Raw genomic sequence first — 17,000 nt, forward strand, 5'->3', positions numbered from 1 at the left:
ACCATGTGAGGGGCCCCCTTTCATGGGCTACAGACTGTCGATAGGTCCAGAAGTAGCTGGAGATGACACTGAAATATTAAAGAGAAATAGTCCTTTACGTAGGAGTCATTGCTCATCACCTTCAGAAAGATGCCTCTGGGAATGAAGACGCTCAGCTCCCAAAAGCAGGGTGTGTGTCTGCAGATACGTGCTGGTTGGTTTCACTGCATCTGGTCAGGCCCACTGTCCGCCTAGACTTTGATGTGAATAGAGCCAAGTGCTTAACTCTCTCTAACCCACAAAGTTAATCAAGGCAGGCTTATTTAAGTGGGATAGGGGTGTCCAAGGAGGCATGAACTGTTGATATAAATGAGAAGAGGATGGGGCTCGAAAAACAAAAGGAGAAGTTTCTGAGCACCAAATTCCTTTGTCTTGAAGAAAAAGGGCTGCCTTGGACTTCCCTGAAGTAAAACCTGGGCCTGAAGGAGTCCTGTGGGCAAAGGAAACCCTATCTGTGAGCAGCAGGATTGTGCAGCCCAGAGAATATTTTAATGAACTTCTACCTTTGGGCGCTGACAGGTGGTAAAGTGCAAAATGCAAACAGTGCAACAAAGAAATGCAAATGAAACGCCTGTGGCAGAGCCCACCCGGGAAGCACTCCCACCCAGGCTGCTGCTTTGAAGGTGATGGATGGAGCATGGGCTCCTCCGTCTAGCCAGCTTTCAGACTCCCACTGGCTCCTGGACCACTCTGGGTGATGGAGTTCTCACAGTAGCATCTGAGCATTCTTGTTATTTTGGTACGGATCTACCATCTTTTACATGCAGCCAGGAGAGTGTTAGTGGCATATTTTTCTTTCCCAGTGTGTGAGAGTCTTTAGCAATTTCTGAGCACACTCCTCAATACACAGGCTTACTTCCATCATCCCTCCCCTAACTTCAGAGCTTGTGGATGAAGCCAGGGGATGTCAGTGAACATCTCTGTGTGTATGCCAAAAGATTTTTTTAAAAATCTCCATCATAGGAAATAACTCGGATAAGTTTGTAATAATGACCAGTGAGTGCCATCAACAAGATTAAATCTTTTAGGAGCTTGTTCATGAAGGAACTTCTCTTTAGGGTTGATGAAGAACTCATACATTGTTGTCATGGCTGGGACCCTGATACGAAGATAATGTCTGTCCACCACAGCAATGATCACAGATAAATTGCTCAGAAAGAAAAGGAAAGATGATATACCAATAGCTTTGAGGGGAAATGTGCTTATAAGTCTCCTATTTCCTTAAGGAAATAGGAAGTACACTGTTAGCAGAATGATTACCAAATTAGCAGTGAAAGACACTGAAACTGAAAAGAAACTCAGATGGCAAGGTCTGCTGTTGGTGGTAGGCAGACAACGTACAAATATACCCGAGATGGGGTGAAGTAAAGAGGAATGTGAGGGAAGCCTCCTGCTCCTAACATGTGGTGTGGGACCCATTCAATACACCCTAGGTGTCAGATTTCTGGACTGGGGTAAATTATAAGAAAGAAAGAGGGGAGGGAGGGAGGGAGGAAGAAATGCAAGACATTGCCTGCATACACTTTGTTGCAGCCGCTCTTTGCCAGAGTCCCTGGGTCTCCTCAGAGCGAAGCAGTAGAGTTATGAGCTGTTCTCTGCTGCAGAGGAGCTGGTCTGATCTACGGGACCAGGTGAGCACAAGGTGGTGGCTAGTCAGAGGGAGTGCATCCTCGTAGGCACCCTTCTTGACATCTCCCAAAGAGAAAGGCGGAGCGTGTGCTGATCCTTCAGATACATGAACATAGTACCGGGAAAGGGCTCCTTTTAACATTGCTGACTTTTTGAGAAGGGGGAGGACCTGCAGATCCTGTAAACAGGAATGTGCAATGACAGGGTCAATTGTCGGGAATTAAGGAAACCGGTGTTAGCAGCACGACTGTTGCCTTTGGTCAAGGGTCTTAATCCCTCGTTCCAGGGTTGACAGTTCACGGTTGAAAAAGGAAGGGCTGTGTCCTGGGTGTGTTCTCATGATCCCAGTTTTCAGAGCCGCTCACGTTTTCAGAGCAGGTGATGAGATGGGGCACAGTTGATCTGGGCTTTTGGTGTCTCATCTGTAAACACAGGACTGGATAAGGGCCTTGATAGTGGATTCTGGGATTCATCTCTACACAGTCTTAGAGATAATAAGTATCTGGGTTAAGGGCAAAACATTTAAAACGTGTTGAGGTTTTGAAATGACCTCTGCTTCCAGTGTTAATCTGCACTCTTGGACTCAACGCTTCTTGGTTCTCTCTCTCTCTCAGTAGCACTAGTTTTGTCTGATGTTGCCTAGTTAATTGTCTTTCCTTTGGGGAAATTCATTTTAGAATGAGAAATAGAGGCACTAAGAAAAAGCAAACTAAGAAATACAAATCTTTATTCATTCCAATTTTTTACTAAAATAAAGAAAAAGATTTCAGCTACTTTTTCCAAACTTAAATTGTTTTCTTTGCCTAGATGGAAATAGTACAATCAGCTGGAGTGATTTTTTTAAAGTATTTTTTCCCATTTTTGTGGGCAAAATAATTTAAATACTTAAAATTTTCTTTAAAGTCTATTATACATATCTAGTTCATATTAAAGGAAATGGTTTGGTGTCCAGTGATCACCTGCTGCCTTGGACATGAGTCATCTTCCAATAACTCACTATGTTTCTGCCTGACCCAACTTTCAGAATGAACGAGTCTGGCCTTTACTGGGTGTTCTAAGGGGGCTACACCCCCATTCACTCTGAAGGGGCTTCCCCAGAACGTTTATCCCTCAGTCAGGCCTCTGATCTACAGCTTGGACAACAGGCTGAGGTATCCAGTTCCTGCTGACCTCATGAAAAAGGCCCTTGCCTTTCGATGCACAGACCAGGTCTCTACCAGATGAAGAGGACAGTCTAGCTTGAAAGACTGGGTCCTTCCCACCCTGATCTGAGAAATACTTCAGAATTCGTGAGAGCAGAGGCTGCTGAGGAGTGGTTTTACTTTGGCCATTCCCCTTCTCTTGCACAATAGAATAACTCCGGAATAATCTGTGACAAATCACTTACAGATGAAGAGGCTGTTGACTGCCCAGGAACACCAAACTCTGGCTCTCTGAGTGGCAAACACATTTTCTTTTCCTGTGGCTCTCACTATAGAACACCAGCTTGCAGGGCACTGCCACACACATTTTAGGTCCCTGGACAGAGCTGCCACTGGGTAAAGGCGGGGATGGGAGTGGATCCCAAGCCCAGCTTCGCATCAAAATTAGTTGGGGCTCTGCAAATAGGTTTCCAGGCTCCCCCCGACCCCCAACTCAGACACACCAGATAAGCATCTCTCTGAGGGGATCTGAGAACAGCCCTTTTGAAAAGCTCCATTCGAGCTCCATATGCTACCTGCCTACACTAACCCTTGGGTTAGCGTTTGTGAACCACTGAACCACATTACTGTTCCCAGTACAGCAACTTCCTAGAAAATAAATTGATTTCATCTAGAACTCTTGCTAAGCCCAAGAAGTGTTTCTAAGGAGAGGCTTTCTGTGGACATCATTCATTTAAATTTGGCTAAAGTTGTTGCTGTTGTTTTTAGCCACACACGATTTCTCATTTGCAATCAAACTAGCAAAAATTAAAAGTGAAATCTGTTTCTACTTTTAGGTTACTAGATATGCTGGTTGATGGGGAAAATTCAGAACAGAATGTATGTATGAGTTAATAATACTAAGTCAACTAAACTAATTAAAATGTCTATGACATTTTGGCTTTGGGTGTATAAACCTAATACAGTGTATCTCCAAAATAGCAGTTGTTAACCCACTGAACTGGAATAGGTTTTCATGAAAAAATAACAGAAACATGGCTCATCTTGCAGTGTTTATATTTTTCTCTTTTGATGGAAAGTGCAGCTCTGAATCTTGCTTCTTTGGGTAACATGGCGGTGTCAATGGCTTTCCAGTTCTTTCTGTTCAGCCGGTGAGAAGAGCAAATGAGGGAGGTGTGGGGGTTCATTTCCCTGTATTAATTTGCTGGCAGAAGTTTTGTTCAAACCTTGTGCTGAACCAGAATCTTTCTAAGGCTCTTCAGAGTGTAGTGAAAGTGTTTGCTTGAACTAAAACTTCAAATTAAAAAGCATTTTTTTTTTTTAGCTTACTTGCTTTAAGATATTTTACAAACCACCCGCTTCCCCAACTCAGGAATAATCAGAAGTGGCCATTTCACGTTGTGAGGCTTGACTACAATCTCTACAGTTGTTGAGAAACTCAGAACTGAGTTTGTAGGAGAACACAGCCAGTTAACTGAGCAAAGAGAAGAGGGGGGAGCCATCTCGCCTGCAAGCCCAGTCTCAAGCTTAGTGGTTCATTCATCCTTTCAGACAGCGTCTCTCAAGTTTCTCCTATGTTCCAGACTCAAGACTGGGGATTTTAGTTCTAGAGATTAACACAGAGTTCCCACAGCTAAGAAACCTTGAGGGAGAATGACAGGTATTAAATAATTGCAACACTATTGAGTAATTCAAATACAGTGCAATTGGAATATAGAGGACAATTCATGAGCTGGACCTTGCATAGATGTTCTCTGGGTAAGGAAGAGAGGGACATCTTCCCTGTCTCCCACATATTAAAAGCACAGAGGCTGAGAGAGGAAATGTCATACGTGGGCAATGGCCAGTGGTTTGGTGTGGCTGGAATATAGGGCTATGAGATGCGGTTTGCCTGAGGCTGCAGGTCCTAGCAGTGTCTGGGTCCGAAAGGGTAGTAACTCGTGCTCAGAATTTAGACGTGATTCTTCAAAGGATTGTGTAGCCTTTGAAGGATAAGATTTCTGATGGCAGGATGGAGGAAGGGAATGAGACCGGAGGCATGGAGAGCAGGTGGAGGCTATGACAAAGTCAAGGTGAGTGGCGAAGGGCACTTGAACCAAAACAGTGACAGAGAGGAGGGAGAGAAGTTAGATATGAGAGCTCTTTGGGGGATGCATTTGACAGGATGTGATTGGGTGAGGATGACCAAATGGACTTCAGGCTAGGAGGCAAGAGGAAAGCAGCTGCCCTGAGGGTGGACACTGCAGCATCCTGTCTTCTCTCTTTGCCACTGTGTTGCCCTCGTTACCTTAGATCCCTTTCCTGTTCTCTTGTTTCTACTTGTCTTTACGCTTCATTCATTAAGAACTGGAACATCACCACCACTGTCCACGTGGACCCCCGTCACCACAAACTTTCCTGCAAATTACAAGAGCTCTGGCTACAGACAGAGGCTGATGAGGCAGGGGGGTCCCTGGTGCACCTCATTTCTCAGCCATAAAAATAACAACATAAACATTTGCATGTTATTTCACAGAGCCCACATTTTTTTCACATCTGTGACTCCTTCAAATCTTATAGCCACTCTGTAGGAAAGACAAGTCATATTGTTCCCATTTCAGGGAGGAAAACACTGAGGCTGCATGTGCAGCCCACTCCCAGGGAAGCTGAATGGAGCAGCCCAGGAACCTGTCCCAGCAATCCCAGACTGAGCCCCTACCTCCTGCCCCTGTGATGTTAGGCCTGTGACTCAAAGTCTCAATTTCCTTCTTGGACGGTGGGGACAACAAAAGAACCTGCCTCCTGGGATCACGGGAGAGGCCAAATGCAATCAGTCATGCACGTAAAGTGCGTGGCACAGACCCGACGAAGTCTCAGTGAATGTCAGCCGTTGCTTTTCCAGCTCTTCTAGCACCAAAGTCGCAGCTCATTCTCCTCTGCCACAGTGTCCCTTACCCCTGGGAGGGAAGACTTTTTTTTTCAGCAGGCTGTAGTTTACTGCTAGATAAATCTGCTTGCTGACAAAAGAAAAACACCCAAAGGAAACATGACTGTTTAACTGGGCCTGTATATCATTCATTAACCACAACTCATGCCGTGAAGTTTCTTCAAACATAAAACAGGTAGTGTCAATGGAAAGATGTGGATTTTTTAAAACCTGCTCACGGGCCCCAAGAGTAAGTTTGTTGGAGTGAAAGTCAACCTGTCCGTGTGTCTTATCTTATAAGAGGACCAGCTACTGTGTCAGGTGTGTTTTTGGCTTGATCTGCTTGGCTTCCAAAGAAGCTGCAGTCAGAGCCACCAGGGTGTTCCCAAGATGCTGGTGACACTGGGCATCTGGATCCGTGACAAGGCCAAGGGACCAAGCAGTGTACCCTCCTTGCAGCCACTTAGCAACTTGAAGTCTTTCTTAAGAAAAATATATCTCCAGTTCCCGTGTAGGGTCATTGTCCATCTCGTATGGCTTTTCTACACACTTCTACCCAGCACCAGTGATCCATAGTGAGCAACATAAAGATGGTGGCGGGTGCGGAGAGGGGGCAAGCGTATTGGCATACATTTGGGGGGAGTGACGGGGAAGGATAGCGTAAGGAAAACAATTCAAGAAGAAAGGAAAAGGACTTCCATTCTGCGGGGTGGAATAAATGTTTGACTGAGCAGCATTCTGTCCAGCTGGGGAAAGGCCAAGACTAATTTAACCTTTGGTCAAATGGTTGGGAGTTAGCTAGTTTCCTTTTTCCTCTTACATCACTCCCAGAGATTCAGACAAAAATAACATGGTCCCGATTACATGACATTATGGGCTCTGAAAATACACTAGGGAGGATAGTGTTGAAACCCCTCGGAGGCAAATTAATCCTAGCAAAGCAACAGCTGTAAGATTGATACAAACAGAAGAAACAACAGCATATTGGTTCCAGCCTTGTTTAAGGGTTATTTTAATTCAAGCAATTTAAAAAAGGATTAAAAGCACTAATTTGAGAGCATTTCTGTTGCTGTAAGATGATGCTTTATAAAATGCTCATCAGTCCTCCATGTGCTGTAGTCTGCTGTTTGGCATACTTTTGGATTTAATTCCTAAATTAGATTTTTTTTTAAATCCTTATTGTTTGAAATTGAAATAAATGCATTGAGAAAGAGGTGACCTCTGGTGCAGCAGAGCTTCACCTTCCTTCTGTTGGGAAGCCAAGTTGTGAGAGTCACCGCTCTCCTGGGCCCACACTTGGCTCTCAGAGGCTGGGCACCTGTCCCTTCTCCCTGGGCCGATGGCCTCCAGAATGGACACTTGAGCATTTCCTGAAAGCACAGCCTGCAGCCCCTGGAGGACAATCTGCGGAACTTGTATGCACCATTGACACTCAAAAATCAAAATATTTCCTCTCCCCGGGACACAGCAGCCCTCTGCACACCCGCCTGCTTTGCAATTGGGCATTACTTGGAGACCCAGTATGACCCCTAGAATAGAAATCTCACAGCTGGAACTGAACTCAACTGAAAGGAACACACTTGTAGGACAAGAGGAAATTACTGCAATGGTTACAGGCATGGTCTCCGTCTCCATCTTCAGGATTCAGACTGCCTGAATCTAAACTCAGCTCAGCCCGTTGCTACTTGTGTGACTCTGGACAGGCCTCCCTCCGTGCCCCAGTGTCCCCATCCAGAAAATGGGGGTAAGAACAGCCTCTGTGTCACAGGATGGCTGGGAGAATGAGTGAGGATGTTTAGGAAGCGCTCAGCCCAGCCTGACAAGTAGTAAGAATGTAATAATGGAGCTGCTAGCTTTGTCAGAGCCAGTCGTCTTAGAGGTGTTGGCCAACTCCTGGCAAACCAGAACTGGATGGCAGCTGGTCCTCGTGAAGTAATCCTCAAGATTGGGCTTATTTCTAACCCTTCTAATCATAAAAGCAAAGACTGCCAGGACAGCAGCCCCAGAGTCAGTGAAGAGCCCCACTGCTGAGCCCAGCAAGTGAGCTGAGGCGATCTGGGTCTTTCCCCTGGAGCCAGGGAAAGTGATGTGGGCGCTGCCAGGTAGAGGAAGGGGACAGTCACTGGGGAAGAGGGGGTAAATGTATCCGAAAAACAGAAGGTAGAAGTCCCAGCACGACAGGGAATGTTGAAGCTTGAGAAATGCTGATTGCATATTCGCTCACTCACACACTCCTCCATCCATCCATCTGCTCAACAAATCTCCATTTCCTCTGTGCCTGGCCAGCACTGTGCCAAGTTCTGTTTATACAGAACAGGCATCTAATAGAACTTATACCCTGGTGGCAGAGACAAGTTAAAAACATAATCACACAAATATTTTAAATTGTGCAATTTGTATATAGTTTATTTCAAAAATAGGGCACTATGATAGAAACTAATGGGGGAACTATTTTAGGCTGGGCTTTTGGGGGTGCCTTACTGGTGAACAGAATGACCCCAGGCAGCTAGACATTTGAACTTGGGCCTCCTGGTGTCTCAGGGCAACAGCTTCATCCGACCAACTCTAGCCTCCTTGACTTTGGTCTTATAAGCTATCACCTCCCCTGCCTCTGCAGCAAAACCCCCAACACCCACCACTACCCTGGGTGTCAGCATTAAATTAGTACAAGGCCTTCATTCTCCACTTGAAGAAACTCGGGCTCTAGCTGGGGCGGGGGTTGCTTCCCAAGGAAAAAAATGATGGGAGGCAAAGATCTTTTAGAGAATGTCTCCTAAAGAAATTCCTTTTGAGGCAGCCCCACTGGGGAAACTCAGTTCCTTCTTGGAGACCCTTGGTCTAAAAATAATAAAAAATGAAATGAAGTAATAAAATAAAATAAGCTATTACGGAGTGTGTTAAAGCCAGCACCTTCAGAGTGATAATCACTTCTCAGTTTGCTGTGTCTATATTCTGACCGGCCTGGTTTCCAGGTTGCTCGCCCCCAGAGGGAACATATTTCTGACTATTTCTGACTCGTCTGTAGACCTTTTGCCAGCACAGCACATAACTAGTGGGACTTTGACCCAGATCTTTTGACTCCAAGCCCAGTGCTTTTCAACTCCAACATGTAAGGTTAGTAACAAATTCGGTTTGGAATACAGAAATGGCAAACGTTTCTAATGGTGATTTCCCACCGGCAGACGGACTGAGGCAGATGCTCACTAATTTATTCAGCAAACTTGCTGAATGCCAACAAGTCAGGCCCTGCAGATTTCCTGGTGAATAAGACCAATTCAAATCCCACCCTCATGAAACTAGTAATTGTCCAGGAAATTCATACAATAAACACATAACTGCCCAGATAATGAGTAATGACAACAGTGCTCAGTGCTGGGTGGGTTCGTACAGGGAGGGCACAGTAGAACTTATGATCTGCCCTCCCAAACCAGGTCTTATTTTAGGTCTATCCATCTGGGAAAAGAGCACCCCGGCCCCGGCTCGTATGTGGAGGCTCATAAGCCAGGTGTCACCCTCACACCCTCTCACTCCCCATTACCAGTCCCTCACCGTAGCCCCCAATTGTGCTCTCTGTACCTTCCAGAATTGTGTACCTCTCTCCATCTTTACTGCTGTTGTCTCCACCAGCACTGTCGTCTCTTGCCTGTACCACTGCAGTGCCCCTACTGGGTCTACCCCCAACCCCGGGGCCCCAGCGATGCGTTCCACACAATGCAGTCGTAGTGATCATCTGGAGGAAAACCTGATCACACCACCGTTTACCCTCACCGTTGCCCCTTTCCCCTTCCATGCCCCACCCCGATCCTACACGCAAAACCTCAATGTCTCTTTGCTCTTAGAATCAAGACAAACTCCAGAGCATATCCTGCAAAGTCCTGATACTCTGCCCTTTTCCCTCTCCCCAGACTCGTACTGAAACACAGCCCATACTCTCTGCCCGGCCACCCAGCCCTCTTTTAATCCCTACACGTGCTTTGCTGCTTCCTGACAGAGGACCTTTCCACAGGTTGCTCCCCAGCTCGGAATGTGCAGATATCTCCCTTGTTCCCCTCCCTAACTAGGTCCCATTTGTCCAGTAACACATTCCTGGAGCTGATCACAGTGGTTCTCCTCCTATGCCTACCAACTCGGTTTTCTGCTCCCACAAGCCTGCGAGCTCCACGAGGGACATGTTTATCTTGGCTCATCATGTATCTCCAACATCTGGCCCAGGGCCTTGTGCAGAAGGAAGTAAGGAAGAAATGAATGAATGAATGAACAAACTCCTTGAGGATCTTAAGAGCTGAGAGAGGGTGAAAGACAAGCAAAAGCGAGTTAGATAAAGGAACTGGGGAAGAAGGCGCATTCTAGTCTGAAGGAAAAGCATGCCTATGGAGAGGAACTGAAATGCACTTACCCTCACTCTCCAGGGAGAAACTATATGAAGATACAGTTTCCCAATAGAGGCAGGAGTGCAGTCTGTTAATGTGGGGGTGGGGGCCGAGGTGAGGGGCTTTTTGTCATGAGTATAGTTCAGGAAGGGTGCAAATATACACATAGCATAAAGGTACAAGGGCTATTTCACAAAGTCAGAGCCATGTAAATAGAAAAAAATAGGTTTTCTTCATAGACTAGACTGGCATCCTCAGAAGAAAAGTGGATTTCCACGGTGGTACATGCTTTTAGGTGATTCAGGAGGAGACCGGTGGTGGGCATCCTCCAGGGATAAAGGCCAAGCTGCAGAGGAAGCAATCCCTGTGACTGCCCCTCCAGGCAGGGAGAGGCCTGGGGGTGGGGGGGCACCCATTAGTATCACCCAAGTGGTTTCTAAGTAGTCAGCTTGGGCTGCTGTAACAAAACGGCACAGACTGAGCGGCTTAGACAGCAGACATTCATTTCTCTCAGCTCTGGAGGCTGGCAGTCCAAGATCAAGGCGGTGGCAGACTCAGTGTCTGGTGCAGGGCCCTTTCCTTGGTGACAGATGGCCACCTCTCACTGCGTCTTCATATGGCCTCTCCTTGCTGTGTGTGTGTGGAGAGGAAGCTCTGGTGTCTTTCCTTCATCTTGCAAGGGTACTAATCCCATTATGGGGCCCCTACCCTCACAGCCTCGTCTAAACCTAATTATGTCCCAAAGGCCCCACCTCCTAATGCCATCACGTAGGAAGTTAGGTCTTCAACATACGAATTTTGGGGAGACACAAGTTTTTAGTCCATAACAGCTTTGGATGTGGATGGTTCAAAGAGGAACCCCAAAGTGGGTACAGAGATGCCTGAGGAGGTAGTGAGGGTGGAGGAATAGGGACACTGTCTGTTCGAAGACTAACATGAGGCTTTACACTCTCACTTCAGCACAAGGGGCCAGTTAGCCTGAAAAGTCAGAACTCCCTGTTCTCCCACGAGGTACATTTGGGGATGTTCTTTTAAACCTTCAGGAAAACAACTGCTCATGACTAATTTGGCATCAGCATGTGGTCTGTCAGTGGGAACAGAGATGGTGGTGTTGGACGTAAGGAGACAGGGGAGCTACTGGGGGATTTCCAGGGACCCCTGATTGCCTGATACAATCGCCTGGTGTTACATCCTGCAGTTCCTACAGGGGCAAAGACTACAGACCAGCAGAGGACCCTGGAAGCCGGGGAAACTACATGGCCCCTTCCTTTGATATTTCTCTTCCCTCAGCAGGTTCTAAGGTGGAATCCCTATACCACAGAAAGGAGAGACCCTGACATACAGGTTATAGATGCTAAAGCCACATGGCAGAAAAGAATTTTATGTTATTGCAGAGCAGGAAGAAGGCCAGTTGGTCCAGCAGTGTTTCGGGGAAGAGTTGCAGGCTGGGGCTAGAGAAACAGCAGAGGTCCATCCCAGCATGTGTCACAGCCCAGGCTCAACCTGGGACTTGATTCGAGGGCAGTGAGAAGCCACAGTCAGGCTACCATGAGAGCTGCGTTTTTTAGATCATCCTGGCTGCAGGGTAGATAATGGATTAGACGGAGCAGGAGCGGCTACAGGGAGGAAGCCACCCTAGGTGAGAAAGGATGGCTGCCTGAGCCGTGGCTGCAGAGTGGACCCAGGAAGTAGGCTCCAGGATGTGGTGATGAGTAAGAACTGTGGGGCAGGGGCGGGGAGGAGGCCAGGTAGACTAGGACAGGGTTTCTGTTGTGTGCAGACTGGATCGTGGGTGGCACCGTTGCCTGGGCTGGGGTACACTGGAGGGGGATCCCACACTCTTTAGAGAAAACCACAGTGCGGCCCTTTCCTCAAGAGAATTCATGAGCAGCTTCCTGGGGGCGGCGGTTCCCATTGATCCAGTTGCTTCCCTCCTCGGCACAGCTTTGTGTGGAAGTGGGTGCCTGTGGGTGCTTTTTGCTTTTGAAATGACTGGTTCTCATTTCCTCCTCCACACACTCTCTGAAGTGGTGTGTTTGGGAATGTTACATAATGGCCTTTCCCCATCTCTCTCATATTTATCTTTGTCTGTGGACCTCCCTCCCCAACAGGATGGGTGACCACATCGGTTTCAACAAAATGAGTTTGCCAAGTACCTGCCTTGGAGGTCAGGCTGGGCTGAGTTCTCTGAAACCAAAGACTCTGGGATAAAAGCGTCCTCTTTCCTGAAAAGGATTAGATCTCTGCAGATCCCTTCCCTGTGGCCTCAGGCACATTTTTGGGATGGGCCCTCTGGTTAGCATACTATGGGATGCGGTAAAAAAAAATAATAAAGGAAGAATGATTAAGGGTGTTACATAAAACTTGGCTAATGAATGCCAACTAGGTGCCAGCTAAGTTGGTTGCATTTTTTTGGCTTGTAGCCAAAGCACTTTATTTTGGTTGTTTCAGTTTTTCCACACGTAGGTTCTGCTTCTCTCTCAGGTCCCCCGGTTCTACTTTAGCGGCTTCATCTGTGCCCCTTCTTCATCTTTCTTCTTTCTTGCCTTCGTTTCTCCGGTTCCATCCTCCTTGGCTCCCTCGCTGACACCGGGCTCCTCACATAGTTGTCCCCTCCCCCCACGCCGCCACCCGCCCCCTCTCTTTTTCTCTCCTTGTCACCATTTGTTCTCCATCACCCTCCTTTCTGGCTGGCTGATGTTGGAAACATTTCAGGAATTTTTAATTGAAAATACCATGAGAACTGTTATCACCTCCGTTTCAGCACGGAGAGGACCCGCGGCTCAGGGATGGTGATGGGTGACTCCCGGGGCGGGTGGGGTTTAATATCTCACCTAGGTTAACCGGGGCCCCAGGGTGGAATGTGAGACATGAAATATGGTCTGACAGGAAAGAGGGTGTGTCGAATAACCAAAAATTCCTATAAAGTCTGAGGAGGTGGGAGAGAAGTAGAGGATGAGGCATGAGTTAAAAGAAATAAAACAACCAGAAATACTACTGTCACCACCAGCCCCTCCTCCAACTGTCTGCCACAGAAATGGCTGTGAGGGAAAGCAGGTACCACCTGGACATCGGAGAGGATCAGGAGCCCCCTTCCTCCCCGCGTGGAGCGCTCCCTCCCCTCCCTCGGTTCTCACAGCTGTCCCCGGCCCTGACTCTGCGGCCTGGGTCAGATGAGCTCAGCCTCCTTTGATCTCCTCCCCTGCGAGGTCAGCAGCTCCCCCCGGGGCCTTCTCCCAGGTCCCAGCTCAGCCTTCACATCTGCCAGGGCCTCGGAAACTGGGAGGCTGAGGAAGAAGGCAAGAGCAGGCCGTGGCAGGGGGTGGGCTGGCTGTTTTTCCATAGTGTCTGCTACAACCAAAGGGTCCTGTTTTCAACTGGTCATTGTGGGGAAGGCAGGCAGGGGTGCTGGAGTGCCCGGGCGCCAGGGAGAGAAGGTCGTGCTGTAGCTCCTTACTCCTCTCCTGCAGCCTCAGTCAGGGACTGTGGCACAGGAATCATCAAGCGCTGGGACGGGACAAACCACAGCAGGCGTCTTCTCCGCAGGACCCGGCCTGGGCCCTGGATTCAGCAAGCGAGCCCTGCCGCCCACCTTCAGCCACGGTAGGTCCACTTTCCTCTGTTTCCTATAATGACGTCCTGTGCAAGATCTTGAGAAAAGGATTCCACGGGTGAAAATTAAAAGAGGTACAGTTTCAAAAATCCACTGATTTAATCCAAGCCTCTCCTGTTTATAAATAAACCAAGGCCCAGAGAAATTGCGTGATGAGCTGAAATAATACAGTGGTAACTGCGTGGCCAGCCCAGACTTGGGTCTCCTGCCCTCAGCGCATTTCCCTGGTGACTGAACCACTCAAAGAAGAAGCAGCAGGACCACAGCATGCGTGAGGCTGATGGGAGTAGATTTGCTCCTCTCCAGCCTCCCAGACTCTCACAGTGGCTGCTACTCCAGGTGGAAACTGAGGCCCAGAAGGCCCCGCTGGTTTCCCAAAGGAATCAAGGTATATGCCTTTTCAGGTTTGGAGCAGAGGACTGAATGAGTTTTGAGATAATGCACCGTGAGTATTTCCTTCTGAGCCAATGAGACTGACAAAGCCTTGTATGCACCTCACAGGTTTGTACAGCTGCATGCTGAGTGCCCCAATCCCTAGAGCTAAGAATCCTGGAAATTATTAATTTTTTTAAAGAAAAGAAGAAAAGAAGGAAAGGACAAAAGAAGAAAAAGAAAGAAAAAAAGAAAAAATATATATAGAAACATGAAAAAAAGAAAAAATTTTTTTGCCAAATGGGGCATATGACCCTCACACCTGAAGAAGAATCTGGAAAATGAGAGGTAAAGAACACATGCGTTTGACCAGCTTCCTCCGTATGTCACAGCTAAACATTGAGCTTTTATGGGCATTTTCATCTGATGATTTTCTAAAATGAACCAAAGGAAAGAAAATGAAAACCCAGGAAGAAGACAGAAAGCCAGAAGCCTGCCACGGAAGGGGATGTCTGGGAAAGCCAAACAACTGGGCAGGGAGAAGGCAGGACCTGGGCGATGGAGAAGTTGCCGCCAGTGTGGGGCCGGAGGGGTGGCTGCCAGGCCGCCCGCTCCCTCCTCCCAGATGGCCCCACTCCACCCAAGCATGGGCAACTCTGCCTGCACATGGTGTTTTCTTTTTTCTCAAATAAAATATCATCACCTGATCTTAGCTAAGTAACTGTGAACTTGTAAAAGTCTGTTTGTGGTTCCCCAGAGACTCATTCAAGTGGTTTTTCAGATGAATTTGTTCATTCAAACACTTTGCCGTGTTTCTCTAATTGTTTCTCACAGTCCCGTTGTGAGGGGTAATTATTCCAGCGACCTCGCTCAGCCCTGTTGCAGGTGAGTAAACTGAGCCTGGTGAAGGCAGTGCCATGAGAGGCAGAAACCACCCCGGATCTATCTTCCCCACCCTCAGACACTTGTGGGCATTGTCCAAATCTAGAATCTTGTAGAACTCACAGACTGCATGTTTCCAGCCAACCCCAGACCATGAGACAGGCATCTGTTTGGTTTGGCCAGGACACAGCATCCTGTTGATAACCATTCCATAATTTTGCAACATGTCAGCCATGTCAGTGAAGCTAGTACATTTCAGTCTTAGAAAATAAGGAATTCAAGAGACAGAAACTAATAAGAACAGGGGTCCTAAGGAGTCTTTAAAGATACTGCAAATGTACAAGAAAAGCATTTTGGGAAATAGATTTAGAATTTAATTCTAATTCTTCTAACTAATGAAATATATTGCTCAGGATTCTTCTCTGTCTCCCTTGGAATTTAGTCCTGCATGAAGATCCTGGGATGTATTATGAATAAATCAATTAGCATTAAATAACATTTTATGTTATATATTATAACCTTGACAGAGACACTAAAAAAGGACTAATTATGTAATTCATAATTCATACCAATCAGTGTTGAAACTCAAACAATGCAAAAGTGGGAGACAGTATCCAGTGATTAACAATTTCATAGCTTCTGCACATCTGAGAAAAGAGTGCTCAGTTGAATTACATCCTCCATAAGCACGTTTTTATAAGAATTGTGGTTGTGCCTATCTTAACAGTTGTCTTCTGTATCTTGAAAAATTATTCTCCACATTTTGAATGTTTTATGTTAGAGAATTTTTTAATGCACAGAGAGAGAGTACCTGTTACCTTTTCATTTTTTGTTTTAGATGTATGAGCATGCTCATGTTAGGTATTTGCATAAATTGTCACATTTTTCTTATGTAATACCTTTTTGTTTATATAGTTCAAATATATTCTTTCTTTAAACTCTTTAAAAAGTACGATAATAATGTTGTATTAATAAATATTAGAATAATATATCATAAATATTAAGCAAATATCTGGTGCTGGGTGCAAGCACTGTTCCTGGTGCTGTGTGTATTCTTGGGAACATGAAGCTGCATGAGCCCCTCAGAGACAGGGTCGGCTGGGGCTGGGAGGCAGATGTGTCTAAGGCAGAAGGAGAGCGTGGACCCACATTCACCCATGGAGGCTGCTTCGAAGTCCTGTGCCAGCAGTATGGTGGGCTCCCAAGGGAGCAGGCATGAAAAGTTTTCCAAAATTAGGGAACTGGACAGAAGGACACCTCCCTCCTTCACCTCTACCATTTTTACTCTGTAATAGGTTATCCCTATCTGTGACCAAGAGGGAATTAAATTTGGTCTTAAATTTGTTGCCTTGCACCTGGTGCTAGGGCAGGGCTGGAGAGGGAAAACCACTGCTGTTAAGAGCTCAGGGAAAAGCCTTCACCTGTTCTGAGGGGTGGGGCTGCCCCCCAGGCCAAAGGTGAGAGGTAACTGGATGTCAGTGAGGAAAGAGTCAGGAATTTCTTGAGGTAGGAAGTCAGGGCAAGGGAAGACAGTGGAAGAACACTGCCCTGGAGACCCAGGGGCTGTGGGTTCATCCCGTTTCTGCCTCTAATTCACTGTGTGATGTGGGAAAAGTTACTTCTGCGTGGCCTTGGTTTCATCATTGGTGAAACATAAAAGCCCATTTTTTTGGACAGAGACTAAGGCTCCTTCCTGCTCTTAATTCTATGATTCTGTCTGGACTCTGGCAAGAAAGGACAGCAATGCCTGGACTTAGGAGAAAGTAAAGACATTGCACAATTCTGGCCCAGAACCATAATTTGGGTAAAAGAAAACTGACCTGGAAGCAGGAGAAATGGGTTCTAACCCAATATTGGACCCTCACTTAGAGTGTACTTGGGAAAATCACGTCACCTCTTTGGGTCTCTATTTCCTCATCAGAGAAATCAGAGTATTGATCTTCAAATTTTTATGGTAATTTTTTTTTTTAAGCAAGAGAACTCTCCCATCAATGTCTCATATATGACAGAACAAAACCCAGAACTTTCTTGGTTGAGGTGGTAGGAAA

At 46.7% G+C, this 17,000-nt stretch overlaps 2 long non-coding RNA genes across 2 annotated transcripts in view; both read left to right on the forward strand.

The window, feature by feature from the left end:
• LOC135321382 (uncharacterized) overlaps nt 1-17,000 on the forward strand; it is a 124,983-nt gene that overhangs the window by 10,032 nt on the left and 97,951 nt on the right. The gene's annotated exons all lie outside the window — the stretch shown is intronic.
• LOC135321381 (uncharacterized) lies at nt 12,936-15,941 on the forward strand. Its single transcript, XR_010381109.1, has 2 exons — nt 12,936-13,688; nt 13,833-15,941. It is a non-coding gene; the product is annotated as an uncharacterized LOC135321381 (long non-coding RNA).

The sequence above is a fragment of the Camelus dromedarius genome, chromosome 5, assembly GCF_036321535.1.
Source record: "Camelus dromedarius isolate mCamDro1 chromosome 5, mCamDro1.pat, whole genome shotgun sequence".
Taxonomy (NCBI): Eukaryota; Metazoa; Chordata; class Mammalia; order Artiodactyla; family Camelidae; genus Camelus; species Camelus dromedarius.